A 17203-nucleotide genomic window follows, 5' to 3' on the forward strand; every position below is an offset into this window, starting at 1 on the left:
CCTATTCTTCTTCTCCAGCTCTATACTACTACTAGTCGGCAAGAACCAGCCCAGTGACCCTGCCCCGCCATGCCACTGCTCCGTCCCCGCCCGTGGCCGGCCCACCCGCGCCCGCCCCGTCCGTGGCCGGCGCGGCCGGCGCCGCCCCACCCCCGCCCGCGCACGCCCCGCCCGTGGCCGGCGCGGCCGGAGGAACTCCGCCCCGCCCGCCCGTCCGTGGCCAGCGCCGCCGCCGCCCGCGCACGCCCTCGCCCGCCCCGCCCCGCCCGTGCACGCCCGTGCCCGCCCCCGCCCGCGCACGCCCCCGCCTGTGCACGCCCGTGCCCGCCCCCGCCCATGGTCGGCGCGGTCGGAGGAGCTCCGCCCTCGCCGTGGGCGCGCGGCCCCGTCCGCCGTCGTTCGACGTCGCCGTTCGACGTCGCCGGCACGGCTCCAAGCTCGCCGCAGGCGCGCGGCCCCGTCCGCCGCCGTTCGACGTCGCCGGCGCGGCTCCAAGCTCGCCGCGGGAGCGGAGCTTGTTTCGCCTCCGGCGACTTCCGGCAGGAGTGAAAAAAATGGAGACGGTGGGGACGGGTGCTCCATGAGTAGGCGACGGCGGCAGTCCACGAGGCGAGCCAATCTCCGGCGGCTGTACCCACAATTTTCATGGGGGAAAGGAGGACAGAGGAGAGAGAATGATGTGGGGTCTATTGGGTTGCTTTTGTCTCTCTGTCAAATGGGCCAGAACGCATGTCCGGTCGGACAGAATGAACGCGCGCTCGTGTCCGCCTCGACCCAAATCTCTCCAATATTTGCGTCAGTTTTGGGTCAAACCAGACGCTGGGAGGGTCCGTTTTTAAGATGGGTTGCCCAGTTGGGTGCAATTTTGACCCAACCGGACGCTGGGAGGGTTCGTTTTTGGGTTTGGGTCTCCGCGTTGAAGATGCCCTTAGCGATGCCTGTTAACGCGTGCTAGCGGGCGATAAATAGGAATTTCAACCGGTGCTGAGCTCGTCCTGGGTCTAAAGCTGCGCTAGACACCAGTGTCAGCTTTCGCCCAATCCTAGCCTGGCCCATTATAGTTTGCTCCGCTAGTAGTGCACTTGGCTACAGAATGGGCCTCTATCGCAAGCCAGGATCTCCGGAACTTTGTGTCTCCAAATTTTATTACTGCATGTCTAACAAAAACTTTCAGTGCGGCTGATGATTTTGCTATGGACTGGAATTAGCATTACATCAAGGACATCTACGACTAGGGATCAATTCAGATAGCATTTCTCCTATAAAAGCTCCAAGACTACCCTCTCAACCAGGCCATCTGAAAGGGGCAAATGAATCTGGTTCGTCCAATCACGTTGCAACAGTAAATTTCCAAACCCACTTTTCACCACAACCGTCGGATGCGGTAATTGTTCTTTCACTCTTTATTTGTCTAAGTAGGTCCATGACAGATGGGGCCTTGTGGGCGTGGGGTCAGCGAGCAGAGGCAACGAAATCACTCGCTCAGGTCGCCTTTCTCCCGTTGTTTCTGCCCACGGTGAAAACCCTAGCCTATCGAGAGCCTCCTCTCCTCCCCCAATCCCCTGCCCCGCCTCCTCTCATTCTCCCCCAATCCGCCGCCTCCTCTTGTTTCCTCTCCCCCGCTCGGAAGCAACACACCGCCGCTCAACTGGAGGACCGCGGGCAGGAGCGGAAGACGTCCGCGCGGAGGCGACACGTCCGCGGCGGCCTGCGGAGCGCATCGATTTAGTCCAGCGGTGGCTGAAGGCACCAACCGAGCGGCGGCGGGGGCTGGCAGTGCGCACCCTAGAGGTTATCCCCCTCCTCTTCTATCAATCCTGGAGATTCGCTCGAGGGGGGCGAATCGGAGGAAGAGGAGGAGGTGGAGAGCGGCGAAGAGGGAACCGATGATGGGTCGGAGCCTGCAAGCCTCGTTCGACCCCGCCGCCGACGGTGTCGGGGAGCGAGAGCCAGTGGGTGAAGAGGCGATCCTGGAGGCGCCCGGGGCCGGGATCTCCGGCGGCAGCTGCAGGAGGTCCACCTGCAGCGTCAGCGCCGACAGGGCGCTCAGATCCGGCGCCGCCTCCATTTCCCGCCCATCTCGATCGCTGCTCGCCCGCGCATCGACGAGCCTTACCTCCCCGCCAATCCTCCTGCCGGAGCCGCCACCGTTGCTCGTCGTTTTCCCGAGAGCTCGCCGGCGCAGTTCAGCGGCGAGCAAACGGCGCCGGACGGGACAGCCACCATGGCGGACGAGAGGAGGTGCTGCAGGAGCGGGTCCTGGACGAGGGCCCCGGCGGCGCCAGTGGATTCCCGCTGGTGGCTTCCTTTCATCTCCCCGCGGTCGTTGGCGGTGCAAAGAAGGGCGACAAACCGCGGGAGCTCGCTGCACCCGTGCAGCTCGTCCACTAGCCATGGGGACATGCACGTCGCCTGTGCCCCTCATTCTCAGGGCGTTCTCATCTCCATCACACAAGTGAGCTCCTGCTTCCTCTCTCTCTGTCTCTTGTCGATTGTATATGGTAGTGTGCTTGTGTTGTTGCCGTTGTGAGCTACTTCCTGATGTGTGTGTGCTTCTGCAAGATGAAGGGCATGGATCTGTGTTCTGCTAGATGTGTGTTGTGTGCTGTTGCCATTGTGGGCTACTGCTAGATGTGTGTCTATCTGGATTCAAGTTTAATACATGGATCTGATGTATGTTTGTCTTGGATATAATTCCATATGATCTGTAGGTTAGATGACGACAACATCAATGCCTCTAATGAAGGCTTCAAGCAGGTCACATGTACGCCTCGAATGGTTGTTGCTTCTCTTCCCAGTGCAAGTTGAGAAGAGGAAGATTCAAGGAGCAGCATGTTTAGGATAATTGGAACAGAGATCCTAATGATATCATCACTTAAATGTTATCTGAAGCAGCCCAAAAGTGAGAGTTATCAGATCGTTGAGCTCTTTATTAGAAATTTCACTACCTGCAGTTGTAGCAGCTAATGAATGTGCTATCAGGTAACATTCTATACTTTAGAATATGTTCCTCAGTTTTTTTAGTAGCCCATTTATTACGATTGTTCCCCATGGGTGGTTTGTGTACGCCACCTGGAATTCACGTGCAGTGGCTGCTAATAGTTGAATAATGTCCGGCACGATGCAGTATAGGCCACTCCAGCAGTAGCATTCCTCCTGTTTTCATCTCAATTCAGAGCCGGGAAATAATCTTTATCCACGGGCATGAAACCCTCTCAATAAAAACTGGATATATATCACTGCTAATTATGTGAACCTTAATTTACACACAGCTTTACATGGCTAGTGTAGAGATGGGTGATACTTAAAAATTGCATTATGGTCAAACAGTCTACTGCTTGAGTCATGATTGCTCTAAATCTGCTTCACCATTCATAGGTGCTGCATGTGTGGTTGTTCAAGGATGTCAAATACTCCCAGTTTATATTAGTTTTCGCATGGTAATGCTAATAAATTAAAATCTATGGTTACTATTCAGAGGTCATTTGAATGTTTCTCTGTCAGGATGAGTGTTCGAAAGATTGTCTTGGTTTGGTAGTCACTTAGAATTTCTCTGTATTGTATTCTACTAATCGCAATGTTCATAAATAGAATAATTTAACTATCTTGTGTTGGTGAATCTGTTCTCTTATTTGTTAATTTCTTCAATTCAAATTTGGTTCAGATTTGTAAACAATGAGTGCTAATTTTGGATAATTTACTAATTCACTGTCTATCTTTATAATAGTGTTTGGTGCTTGATAATTTACTAATTCACTGCCTCTTCTCGTGATCTCATTTATCCAGTGTGCATGTAAGTTCCCCCACTTTTCTTTTTTTATCATGTCTACATTTATCTTTATGTTGGTACAACATTTTATAGGGGTGTTTTATAGGGGTGGTTGATGCGTGTAGTTGACACATCCATTGGGAACCCCAAGAGGAAGGTGTGATGCGCACAGTAGCAAGTTTCCCTCAGTAAGAAACCAAGGTTTAATCGAACCAGTAGGAGTCAAGAAGCACGTTGAAGGTTGATGGTGGCGGAATGTAGTGCGGCGCAACACCAGGGATTCCGGCGCCAACGTGGAACCTGGACAACACAATCACAGAACTTTGCCCCAACGTAACAGCGAGGTTGTCAATCTCACCGGCTTGCTGTAAACAAAGGATTAGATGTATAGTGTGGATGATGATGTTTGTTTGCGAAGAACAGTAAAGAACAATTGCAGTAGATTGTATTTCAGATGTAAAGAATAGGACCGGGGTCCACAGTTCACTAGTGGTGTCTCTCCCATAAGATAGCAGATGTTGGATGAACAAATTACAGTTGGGCAATTGACAAATAAAGAAGGCATAACAATGCACATACATATATCATGATGAGTACTATGAGATTTAATCAGGGCATTATGACAAAGTACATAGACCGCCATCCAGCATGCATCTATGCCTAGAAAGTCCACCTTCAGGTTATCATCCGAACCCCCTCCAGTATTAAGTTGTAAACAACAGACAATTGCATTAAGTATGGTTCGTAATGTAATCAACACAAATATCTTTAGACAAAGCATCAATGTTTTATCCCTAGTGGCAACAGCACATCCACAACCTTAGAACTTTCTGTCACTGTCCCAGATTTAATGGAGGCATGAACCCACTATCGAGCATAAATACTCCCTCTTGGAGTCACAAGTGTCAACTTGGCCAGAGCCTCTACTAGCAACGGAGAGCATGCAAGAACATAAATAACATATATGATAGATTGATAATCAACTTGACATAGTATTCAATATCCATCGGATCCCAACAAACACAACATGAAGGATTACAAATAAACGATCTTGATCATGATAGGCAGCTCACAAGATCGAACATGATAGCACAATTAGGAGAAGACGACCATCTAGCTACTGCTATGGACCCATGGTCCAGGGGTGGACTATTCACACATCGATCCGGAGGCGATCATGGCGATGAAGAGACCTCCGGGAGATGATTCTCCTCTCCGGCAGGGTGCCGGAGGCGATCTCCTGAATCCCCCAAGATGGGATTGGCGGCGGCGGCGTCTCTGGAAGGTTTTCCGTATCGTGGTTCTCGGTACTGGGGGTTTCGCGACGGAGGCTTTAAGTAGGCGGAAGGGCAGGTCAAGAGGCGCCACGGGGGCCCCACACAACAGGGCCGCGCGGGCCCCTTGCTGGCCGCGCCGCCCTGTTGTGGCGGCGCCTCGTGGCCCCACTTCGTCTCTCCCTCGGACTTCTGGAAGCTTCGTGCAAAAATAGGACCCTGGGCGTTGATTTCGTCCAATTCCGAGAACATTTCCTTACTAGGATTTCTGAAACCAAAAACAGCAGAAAAACAAAGAATCGGCTCTTCGGCATCTCGTCAATAGGTTAGTGCCGGAAAATGCATAAATATGACATATAATGTGTATAAAACATGTGAGTATCATCATAAAAGTAGCATGGAACATAAGAAATTATAGATACGTTTGGGACGTATCGGTGGTACAGTCATGCTCCACAGGCTGCAAAAATATTGGAAATATTACTAATACAATATTGTGGGGTTTTAGCTTCTTTTTGTATATAAATGGGATTTTTAGATTCTTTTTTGTACATATATTTCTAGCTTATGCCTTTTCCTCCTAAAACAGTACCAGGTAAGCTGACATGTGGCATTATTGATACTTTTAGGTATTTTCAGAGAGCTGCTCCTATAGTAACCGTGCAGCATATTTCAGTACTGTAGGCGAGTGATCCAAGCTATTGTTCAGATATCACAACAGCTTACTGCTCATATTGCCTATGAAGTGGTGCACATGTTCCGGTGGTGTGAGAATTTCTCCCCTAGCCTCATAGTAGTTTATTACTCTATTTGTTACCCATCAGCCAACAGAGTAAGTGAAGTTGGTAAGTAATGTTAAAGCAACGTTGTGGATAGACTTGGTAGTTTATACTCTCATCTATTGTTGGTTTTAATTCAAGTCTATTGATCTGCATAGACTTTCTGGTTGTTTGACGGCCGTGTGAGTATATTTTCTAATTGTTCTGCGTACAGTATCGTTTTTCACTAATATTTTGTCCATTTAATGATATGCATAACTAACGTGACATTGAGTTTTTAAGTTCTTACATTGGTAGATTTTTCCCTTTTGTCGATGCCAATTTGGGTACATCCTACCCTATGTGCCATTTACCACCCTAAAACTATGGTATTTTACATTGGTGCTTCTTCCTTGTGCATATCATTCTATGTTCACTGCCAATTTGGGAGCATGTTATCTATGTGAGGTCTCCTCTCACTCTCTCAGGTAGTACAAGGATACTTTATTTGGTAGCATCATGTGTATTTTCCTTGTGCATATCATTCTATGTTTCACTGCCAATGCATATTCTTATTTTAGTCATCTGTAACATTCTTCCTTTTCTTATAATTGATTTGGTTTTCCACATTCTTTGCTGCAATTTTTCATAGATACACATGGAGGTACCAGGAAAAGCTTTTGATATGCGCATGAACCTCATTTTTATCCGCGCTCCCTTCTAAGGAGTCCCCAGTTCAGAACAAAATGAAGGAATGAAAAAGGTAACCAACAACGGAATTTATCCGCATCTATCATCTCTCTAAACCAATGTGATCCAGCCTAACGATTGTTCTTTGTAAGTAGTTGCATATATCTTGCGCCTTCTAGGTTTTGCTTCTACATGATTTTTGCTTGACATAGTTCCTCTGTTCTTCTTTTCTTTTGTACTCATGGAAGCATGGCCGCTGACTTTCGTAACGCTCAGAGAGTTGTGGTTGGTAACATCGCAGGAAAGGTATAAGTCATCTCTACCGCGTTGAATTTATTTGTAATTGTGCAGCTGGTCTGCAGTGATAATTATTCCCTGTGATATGAGACAATATGCTCAATTATTGCTAATTTAGAAAGTGCAATTCTTCTTTTATTTATAAGAATATGGTGACTAAAACATAGGCCTGGATAAATAAATGTGAGGTCTTCATTATTTTTCTTTATCCTCTGAACTGATGCAAATTTTTTAAAGATGCTTAGGCTACATGTACTCTAATTCCAGATAGTGAGTTTTCACAGTATCTTCTTTTTAAAAATGATGAGAAGAACTAATATTATCTGCGTTACAATATAGGTTCCATCGGGAAATTTAGTTCATAGTGAATGTGATGTTTCACTATTCTGCTGCTCCCAAGCATCAGGTGTTCTGCTTATTCTGTACTCTTTGCCTTTAGAGATAAGGAGATTGCGGTAGCTGCAGCTGAAGAGGAGTAAAGGGATATTCAAAAACTTGAGTAAGCCATATATTTGAAGGTATATTGTTTCCACTTTCTTCTATCCTTTTGTTCCTGATCTCATTTGCTAGGAGTTTTTTTATCGAGGCATTTCCAAAAAAAATTAACTAGATATTATTGGAAGGATCGGTACGGCCTCAGACATCATACTTGTCCAGGCCATGTAATAATTTGTATAGTTGGGAAATTCATGTTTCATATTTATTGCACTAAATCTTCCATGTTCTCCTTGTATTCATTATTGGTAGCAAGTTACAAAAATTTCAGCTTTGTTGACATTGACAAGGGGATGTGGACCTGCAGGTCTCCACGAATGATGAGTCCGCCATGAGAGAGAGAGGTTTCATGTTTTGGTATCATTCTGTCCCCTTGACCTCTCCCAAGTCCTTTTTTTCATTTTTTTTCATTGTTCCGTCAATGCTGCTAATTCTGTGGTGGATTTGGCTTCAATATTTTTTTTTATTTATCCTACTACCTTATTATCACTTAACTATTGTAATAATTGGAAGTCTGCTTATGTTTTATCATGTAATTGAGAGCATAGTTTTGGCGTATCTCTGAATTCATTAATATTTCAGCGAAGGCTTATTCAGATGGCCTGGCCTCTGATTTCGGTACTGATAAAAAATTTGTATTCTCTGCATTTAAATATATGCTTTGGGCTGACTAAAGAAATGAATATGCTAGGAACTTATGAAGCTGGAATAATTATGCTTGTACCTGTGCTTCTACCACGACCATTTGCCTGCCTACTTTCTGTTCTTATTTTTTGTTCAACTGAATCCTGTTGAGTAACATGGTACCCTTATACAGACACATATATCTTACTTGATTGGATTGCAGTGAAAGAATTATTGTGTAGTTCTTAGAGAATTAATGTATTACTTAAATTCACTGGGTGCATTTTAGTAAATTGTGCATATCTTGATCGTTGTTGTTGCAATTGGCTTGGTGAGAGAAGATAGATAATATGGGGCGTTTATATGCTTGCCTGACATGCACACTGATGTATGGTGCAGATGACCAAGCAGATGCACACCAATGTGCCTCTTTCTATTGTTTTTTATAAAATAGATTTATCCTTAAAAGGAACAAATATGGTACTTTGTTTCTCTCTATTGTAGTAAATTTATATATAAAAATTGCAAAAAATTCAGTTGGTATTAAAATTTGCATTTTTAGTTTTTACAAATTAATTGAATATGAGGCTAGCTACTCAGATGCGTCCAATCTATATTTATTATGGGGGTCTTTCATTTTGCTTCTCATGGCTTCTTTGCCAGTGATACGTCTCCGACGTATCGATAATTTCTTATGTTCCATGCCACATTATTGATGATATCTACATGTTTTATGCATACTTTATGTCATTATTATGCGTTTTCCGGAACTAACCTATTGACGAGATGCCGAAGGGCCAGTTGTTGTTTTCTGCTGTTTTTGGTTTCAGAAATCCTAGTAAGGAAATATTCTCGGAATTGGACGAAATCAACGCCCAGCATCTTAGAATCCCCGGGAGCTTCCAGAACACCCGAGAGCCGCCAGAGAGGGGCCACAGGGGGCCCACACATGGTGGCGGTGCGGCCCAGGAGGGGGGCGCGCCGCCCTAGTGTCTGGTGGCCCCAGACCCCTTCTGACGCCGCCCTTCCGCCTACTTAAGGTCTCCGTCGCGAAAACCCTATCACGTTCGACGAAACCAGAGAAAACCTTCCAGAGCCGCCGCCATCGCGAAGCCAAGATCTGGGGGACAGGAGTCTCTGTTCCGGCACGCCACCGGGACGGGGAAGTGCCCCCGGAAGGCTTCTCCATCGACATCACCGCCATCTTCATCAACGCCGCTGTCTCCCATGAGGAGGGAGTAGTTCTCCATCGAGGCTCGGGGCTGTACCGGTAGCTATGTGGTTCATCTCTCTCCTATGTAATTCAATACAATAATCTCATGAGCTGCCTTACATGACTGAGATTCATATGATAATGCTTGTAATCTAGATGTCATTATGCTAGTCAAGTGGGTTTTACTTATGCGATCTCCGGAGACTCCTTGTCCCACGTGTGTAAAGGTGACAGTGTGTGCACCGTGTGGGTCTCTTAGGCTATATTTCACAGAATACTTATTCACTGTTATGAATGGCATAGTGAAGTGCTTATTTATATCTCTTTATGATTGCAATGTGTTTTGTATCACAATTTATCTGTGTGCTACTCTAGTGATGTTATTAAAGTAGTTTATTCCTCCTGCACGGTGTAATGGTGACAGTGTGTGCATCGTGTAGTACTTGGCGTAGGCTATGATTGTGATCTCTTGTAGATTATGAAGTTAACTATTGCTATGATAGTATTGATGTGATCTATGCCTCCTTCATAGTGTGATGGTGACAGTGTGCATGCTATGTTAGTACTTGGTTTGGTTATGTTGATCTGTCATGCACTCTAAGGTTATTTAAATATGAACATTGAATATTGTGGAGCTTGTTAACTCCGGCATTGAGGGTTCGTGTAATCCTACACAGTTAGTGGTGTTCATCATCCAACAAGAGGGTGTAGAGTCTAGCATCTATCTATTTATTCTGTTATGTGATCAATGTTGAGAGTGTTCACTAGTGAAAGTATGATCCCTAGGCCTTGTTCCTAAATACTGCTATCGCTGCTTGTTCTTGTTTCTTGCTTGTTTACTTCCTGCAATATTACTACCATCAACTGCACGCCAGCAAGCACTTTTCTGGCGCCGTACTACTGCTCATATTCATTCATACCACTTGTATTTCACTATCTCTTCGCCGAACTAGTGCACCTATTAGGTGTGTTGGGGACACAAGAGACTTCTTGCTTTGTGGTTGCAGGGTTGCATTAGAGGGATATCTTTGACCTCTTCCTCCCTGAGTTCGATAAACCTTGGGTGATCCACTTAAGGGAAACTTGCTGTTGTTCTGCAAACCTCTGCTCTTGGAGGCCCAACACTGTCTACAAGAATAGAAGCACCCGTAGACATCAAGCACTTTTCTGGCGCCGTTGCCGGGGAGGAAAGGTAAAAGGCACTCATACTCCGGTCCCAGGTAACTAAGTACTTTTCTGTTGCCGTTGTGTGTGCGCTCGAAGCTATTTCCTTTAGATCCTGCAATTGCATCTTTTTGTTTCTTGTTTACACTAGTTTGGCATAATGGACAACAATGAGCTTCTTATTCTATTTCCTGATTTAAGACATGGATTGTTTGATGCGAAAATTAAAAAACCTATGGAACATATTAGTATGAACGCTTTGAACACCATTGTTGCTAATGATATGGAAAATTCTAAGCTTGGGGAAGCTGGCTTTGATGAGCATGATATTTTTAGTCCCCCAAGCATTGAGGAGAAAATTTACTTTGATGATACTTTGCCTCCTATTTATGATGATTATAATGATATTGGTCTTTTAGTACACTTTGTTATGGAGGATAAATTTGATTATGATTACAATATGCCTCCTATATTTGATGATGAGAATAATAATGATAGCTACTTTGTTGAATTTGCTCCCACTACAACTAATAAAATTGATTATGCTTATGTGGAGAGTAAAAATTTTATGCATATAGCTCATGATAAGAATGCTTTATGTGATACTTATATTGTTGAATTTGTTCATGATGTCTCTGAAAATTATTATGAGAGAGGAAAATATGGTTGTAGAAATTTTCATGTTACTAAAACACCTCTCTATGTGCTGAAATTTTTGAAGTTACACTGGTTTTATCTTCCTATGCTTGTTACTTTGCTCTTCATGAACTTGTTTATTTACAAGATTCCTATGCATAGGAAGCATGTTAGACTTAAATGTGTTTTGAATTTGCTTCTTGATGCTCTCTTTTGCTTCAACTCTTATTTCTTGCGCGAGCATCATTGAAATTGTTGAGCCCATCTTAATGGCTATAAAGAAAGAACTTCTTGGGAGATAACCCATGTGTTTATTTTACTACAGTATTTTTTTTATATTTGTGTCTTGGAAATTTTTACTACTGTAGCAACCTCTCCTTATATTATTTTATTGCATTGTTGTGCCAAGTAAAGTCTTTGATAGCAAGGTTGATACTAGATTTGGATTACTGCGCAGAAACAGATTTCTGTCTGTCACGAATCTGGGCAGAGTTCTCTGTAGGTAACTCAGAAAAATCTGCCAATTTACGTGCGTGATCCTCAGATATGTTCGCAACTTTCATTCAATTTGGGCATTTTCATCTGAGCAAGTCTGTTGCTATTTTAAAATTCGTCTTTACAGACTGTTCTGTTTTGACAGATTCTGCCTTTTATTTCGCATTGCTTCTTTCGCTGTGTTGGGTGGATTTCTTTGTTCCATTACCTTCCAGTAGCTTTGGGCAATGTCCAGAAGTATTAAGAATGATTGTGTCACCTCTGAACATGTGAGTTTTTGATTATGCACTAACCCTCTAATGAGTTTGCTTTGAGTTTGGTGTGGAGGAAGTTTTCAAGGGTCAAGAGAGGAGGATGATATACTATGATCAAGAAGAGTGAAAAGTCTAAGCTTGGGGATGCCCCGGTGGTTCATCCCTGCATATTTCAAGAAGACTCAAGCGTCTAAGCTTGGGGATGCCCAAGGCATCCCCTTCTTCATCGACAACTTATCAGGTTTCTTTTCTTGAAACTATATTTTTATTCAGTCACATCTTATGTACTTTACTTGGAGCGTCTGTGTGCTTTTGTTTGTGTTTTTGTTTGAATAAATGCTTGTGTGGGAGAGAGACACGCTTCACTGGTTCGTATGAACACATGTGTTCTTAGCTTTTAATGTTCATGGCGAAGGTTGAAACTGCTTCGTTCATTGTTACATGGTTGGAAACGGAAAATGCTACATGTAGTAATTGGTAAAATGTCTTGGATAATGTGATACTTGGCAATTGTTGTGCTCATGTTTAAGCTCTTGCATCATATACTTTGCACCTATTAATGAAGAAATACATAGAGCTTGCTAAAATTTGGTTTGCATATTTGGTCTCTCTAAAGTCTAGATAATTTCTAGTATTGAGTTTTGAACAACAAGGAAGACGGTGTAGAGTCTTATAATGTTTACAATATGTCTTTTATGTGAGTTTTGCTGCACCGGTTCATCCTTGTGTATGTTTCAAATAACCTTGCTAGCCTAAACCTTGTATCGAGAGGGAATACTTCTCATGCATCCAAAATCCTTGAGCCAACCACTATGCCATTTGTGTCCACCATACCTACCTACTACATGGTATTTCTCCGCCATTCCAAAGTAAATTGCTTGAGTGCTACCTTTAAATTTCCATCATTCGCCTTTGCAATATATAGCTCATGGGACAAAATAGCCTTAAAAACTATTGTGGTATTGAATATGTACTTATGCACTTTATCTCTTATTAAGTTGCTTGTTGTGCGATAACCAAGCTCCTGGGGACGCCATCAACTTTTTACCTTTGTTGAATATCATGTGAGTTGCTATGCATGTTCGTCTTGTCTGAAGTAAGGGCGGTTTTCACAATCAAATGGTTTGAGTATGCATACTGTTAGAGAAGAACATTGGGCCGCTAACTAAAGCCATGAATCATGGTGGAAGTTTCAGTTTGGACATAAAACCTCAATCTCTTATGAGAATGTTACCTGTTGAATGCTTAAGCATTAAAAGAGGAGTCCATTATCTGTTGTCTATGTTGTCCCGGTATGGGTGTCTAAGTTGAAGAATGATCAAAAGCGAGAAATCCAATGCGAACTTTCTCCTTAGACCCTTGTACAGGCGACATAGAGGTACCCCTTTGTGACACTTGGTTGAAACATATGTTATGCAATGATGATCAGTGTTAACCCAAGCTAATTAGGACAAGGTGCGAGCACTATTAGTACACTATGCATGAGGCTTGCAACTTGTAAGATATAATTTACATGATACATATGCTTTATTACTACCGTTGACAAAATTGTTTCATGTTTTCAAAATAAAAGCTCTAGCACAAATATAGCAATCGATGCTTTCCTCTTTGAAGGACCTTTCTTTTACTTTTATGTTGAGTCAGTTCACCTATCTCTCTCCACCTCAAGAAGCAAATACTTGTGTGAACTGTGCATTGATTCCTACATACTTGCATATTGCATTTGTTATATTACTCTATGTTGACAAATATCCATGAGATATACATGTTATAAGTTGAAAGCAACCGCTGAAACTTAATCTTCCTTTGTGTTGCTTCAATACCTTTACTTTGATTTATTGCTTTATGAGTTAACTCTTATGCAAGACTTATTGATGCTTGTCTTGAAGTACTATTCATGAAGAGTCTTTGCTTTATGATTCATTTGTTTACTCATGTCATTACCATTGTTTTGATCGCTGCATTCATTACATATGCTTACAATAGTATGATCAAGGTTATGATGGCATGTCACTCCAGAAATTATCTTTGTTATCGTTTACCTGCTCGGGACGAGCAGGAACTAAGCTTGGGGATGCTGATACGTCTCCGACGTATCGATAATTTCTTATGTTCCATGCCACATTATTGATGATATCTACATGTTTTATGCATACTTTATGTCATTATTATGCGTTTTCCGGAACTAACCTATTGACGAGATGCCGACGGGCCAATTGCTGTTTTCTGCTGTTTTTGGTTTCAGAAATCCTAGTAAGGAAATATTCTCGGAATTGGACGAAATCAACGCCCAGCATCTTAGAATCCCCGGGAGCTTCCAGAACACCCGAGAGCCGCCAGAGAGGGGCCACAGGGGGCCCACACATGGTGGCGGCGCGGCCCAGGAGGGGGGCGCGCCGCCCTAGTGTCTGGTGGCCCCAGACCCCTTCTGACGCCGCCCTTCCGCCTACTTAAGGTCTCCGTCGCGAAAACCCTATCACGTTCGACGAAACCAGAGAAAACCTTCCAGAGCCACCGCCATCGTGAAGCCAAGATCTGGGGGACAGGAGTCTCTGTTCTGGTATGCCGCCGGGACGGGGAAGTGCCCCCGGAAGGCTTCTCCATCGACATCACCGCCATCTTCATCAACGCTGCTGTCTCCCATGAGGAGGGAGTAGTTCTCCATCGAGGCTCGGGGCTGTACCGGTAGCTATGTGGTTCATCTCTCTCCTATGTACTTCAATACAACAATCTCATGAGCTGCCTTACATGATTGAGATTCATATGATAATGCTTGTAATCTAGATGTCATTATGCTAGTCAAGTGGGTTTTACTTATGTGATCTCCGGAGACTCCTTGTCCCACGTGTGTAAAGGTGACAGTGTGTGCACCGTGTGGGTCTCTTAGGCTATATTTCACAGAATACTTATTCACTGTTATGAATGGCATAGTGAAGTGCTTATTTATATCTCTTTATGATTGCAATGTGTTTTGTATCACAATTTATCTGTGTGCTACTCTAGTGATGTTATTAAAGTAGTTTATTCCTCCTGCACGGTGTAATGGTGACAGTGTGTGCATCGTGTAGTACTTGGCGTAGGCTATGATTGTGATCTCTTGTAGATTATGAAGTTAACTATTGATATGATAGTATTGATGTGATCTATGCCTCCTTCATAGTGTGATGGTGACAGTGTGCATGCTATGTTAGTACTTGGTTTGGTTATGTTGATCTGTCATGCACTCTAAGATTATTTAAATATGAACATTGAATATTGTGGAGCTTGTTAACTCCGGCATTGAGGGTTCGTGTAATCCTACACAGTTAGTGGTGTTCATCATCCAACAAGAGGGTGTAGAGTCTAGCATCTATCTATTTATTCTGTTATGTGATCAATGTTGAGAGTGTCCACTAGTGAAAGTATGATCCCTAGGCCTTGTTCCTAAATACTGCTATCGCTGCTTGTTTCTTGTTTTCTTGCTTGTTTACTTCTGCAATATTACTACCATCAAGCTGCACGCCCGACAAGCACTTTTCTGGCGCCGTACTACTGCTCATATTCATTCATACCACTTGTATTTCACTATCTCTTCGCCGAACTAGTGCACCTATTAGGTGTGTTGGGGACACAAGAGACTTCTTGCTTTGTGGTTGCAGGGTTGCATGAGAGGGATATCTTTGACCTCTTCCTCCCTGAGTTCGATAAACCTTGGGTGATCCACTTAAGGGAAACTTGCTGCTGTTCTACAAACCTCTGCTCTTGGAGGCCCAACACTGTCTACAAGAATAGAAGCACCCGTAGACATCAGCCAGCTAATAGAAATAATATCTTTGTTGTTGTTTCTTGGCTGAACTTTCCCATATCATGAAGTTGAGCTTTTCTGAAAGATAGTGTTTGCGTGGCAATTTTTCATGTGTTGGCTATAAATTGGTTCAACTCTTCCCTATGTCATTGCGGCTCTAAAGTGATTTTGTTACTATGGACCATGTGCAGGTCGAACATGCTGTTTTGGTGTGAGCGCTTCAGGTTTTATGCAGTGAGGAGTTGGACACTGGAATTTCAATTTTGATTATGTGATGACCTGATGACCTGGTTGGACCCTAGAGACTCAAGTTTACTCTGATGACAAATACAAGGGCTAAGGTAGCTTGAGGTAAATCAACTCAGAAGCTTTGATTCCTCTACATGTGTTCCAGCTACATGAAAACTAATACTCCCTCCGTTCTTTTTTAATTGACTTAGATTCAGTATAAGTTTGTACTAAATTCGAGTCAATTAAAAAGGAACGGATGGAGTACATGACATTTAAGATCTTCCATTGCTAAAGCCTATTCGAGCCACTTGGTGAGCTCATTGTTGACAACAAGGCTATGTAGTACTTTGAAAACGGAGCCACATTTTGCAAGTTTTGGTGACTCTTCAGAGTTCTTCATTGATCTTGGTGGCACACTGATAGCCTGAAATTTATCCTCTTGGCAAGAACATGAGCAACCATCCTTACCTGTCGAATTCTTGCGGAGCAATGCTGCCAAGGTAACCATTCACACATAACCATTCACACATGTTGCTTTTTAGAGAGCTTGATTATTACAAGGTGGGAATTCATTGATTCTGATCCATGATATGCAGAGCCCTATTGTACTATTTGTCTTGCTTGTTCTCTTCGCATTTATCACGTTGCAACAGTAAATTTCCAAACCCACTTTTCACCACAACCGTCGGATGCGGTAATTGTTCTTTCACTCTTTATTTGTCTAAGTAGGTCCATGACAGGTGGGGCCTTGCGTTCGTGGGGTCGACGAGCAGAGGCGACGAAATCACTCGCTCAGGTCGCCTTTCTCCCGTCGTTTCTGCCCACGGTGAAAACCCTAGCCTATCGAGAGCCTCCTCTCCTCCCCCAATCCCCTGCCCCGCCTCCTCTCATTCTCCCCCAATCCGCCGCCTCCTCTTGTTTCCTCTCCCCCGCTCGGAAGCAACACACCGCCGCTCAACTGGAGGACCGCGGGCAGGAGCGGAAGACGTCCGCGCGGAGGCGACGTGTCCGCGGCGGCTGGCGGAGCGCATCGATTTAGTCCAGCGGTGGCTGAAGGCACCAACCGAGCGGCGGCGGGGGCTGGCAGTGCGCACCCTAGAGGTTATCCCCCTCCTCTTCTCTCAATCCTGGAGATCCGCTCGAGGGGGGCGAATCGGAGGAAGAGGAGGAGGTGGAGAGCGGCGAAGAGGGAACCGATGATGGGTCGGAGCCTGCAAGCCTCGTTCGACCCCGCCGCCGACGGTGTCGGGGAGCGAGAGCCAGTGGGTGAAGAGGCGATCCTGGAGGCGCCCGGGGCCGGGATCTCCGGCGGCAGCTGCAGGAGGTCCACCTGCAGCGTCAGCGCCGACAGGGCGCTCAGATCCGGCGCCGCCTCCATTTCCCGCCCGTCTCGATCACTGCTCGCCCGCGCATCGACGAGCCTTACCTCCCCGCCAATCCTCCTGCTGGAGCCGCCACCGTTGCTCGTCGTTTTCCCGAGAGCTCGCCGGCGCAGTTCAGCGGCGAGCAAACGGCGCCG

The 17203-nt window shown here is 44.8% G+C and overlaps 1 long non-coding RNA gene across 2 annotated transcripts; it reads left to right on the top strand.

Annotated features, from left to right (window-relative positions):
• Positions 1–1868: 1868 nt before the first annotated feature.
• LOC139836130 (uncharacterized) lies at positions 1869–16309 on the top strand. Of its 2 annotated transcripts, XR_011752399.1 has the most exons (10): positions 1874–2455; positions 2712–2982; positions 3728–3793; positions 5673–6289; positions 6454–6564; positions 6740–6797; positions 7128–7306; positions 7591–7640; positions 15645–15804; positions 15894–16309. It is a non-coding gene; the product is annotated as an uncharacterized lncRNA (long non-coding RNA). The 2 variants fall into 2 exon arrangements; XR_011752401.1 differs by lacking the exons at positions 15645–15804; positions 15894–16309 and adding an exon at positions 7866–8499 and having other exon boundaries at positions 1869–2455.
• The last annotated feature ends 894 nt before the right edge of the window (positions 16310–17203 follow it).

This window comes from Lolium perenne, chromosome 1, assembly GCF_019359855.2.
Source record: "Lolium perenne isolate Kyuss_39 chromosome 1, Kyuss_2.0, whole genome shotgun sequence".
NCBI classification, from domain to species: Eukaryota; Viridiplantae; Streptophyta; class Magnoliopsida; order Poales; family Poaceae; genus Lolium; species Lolium perenne.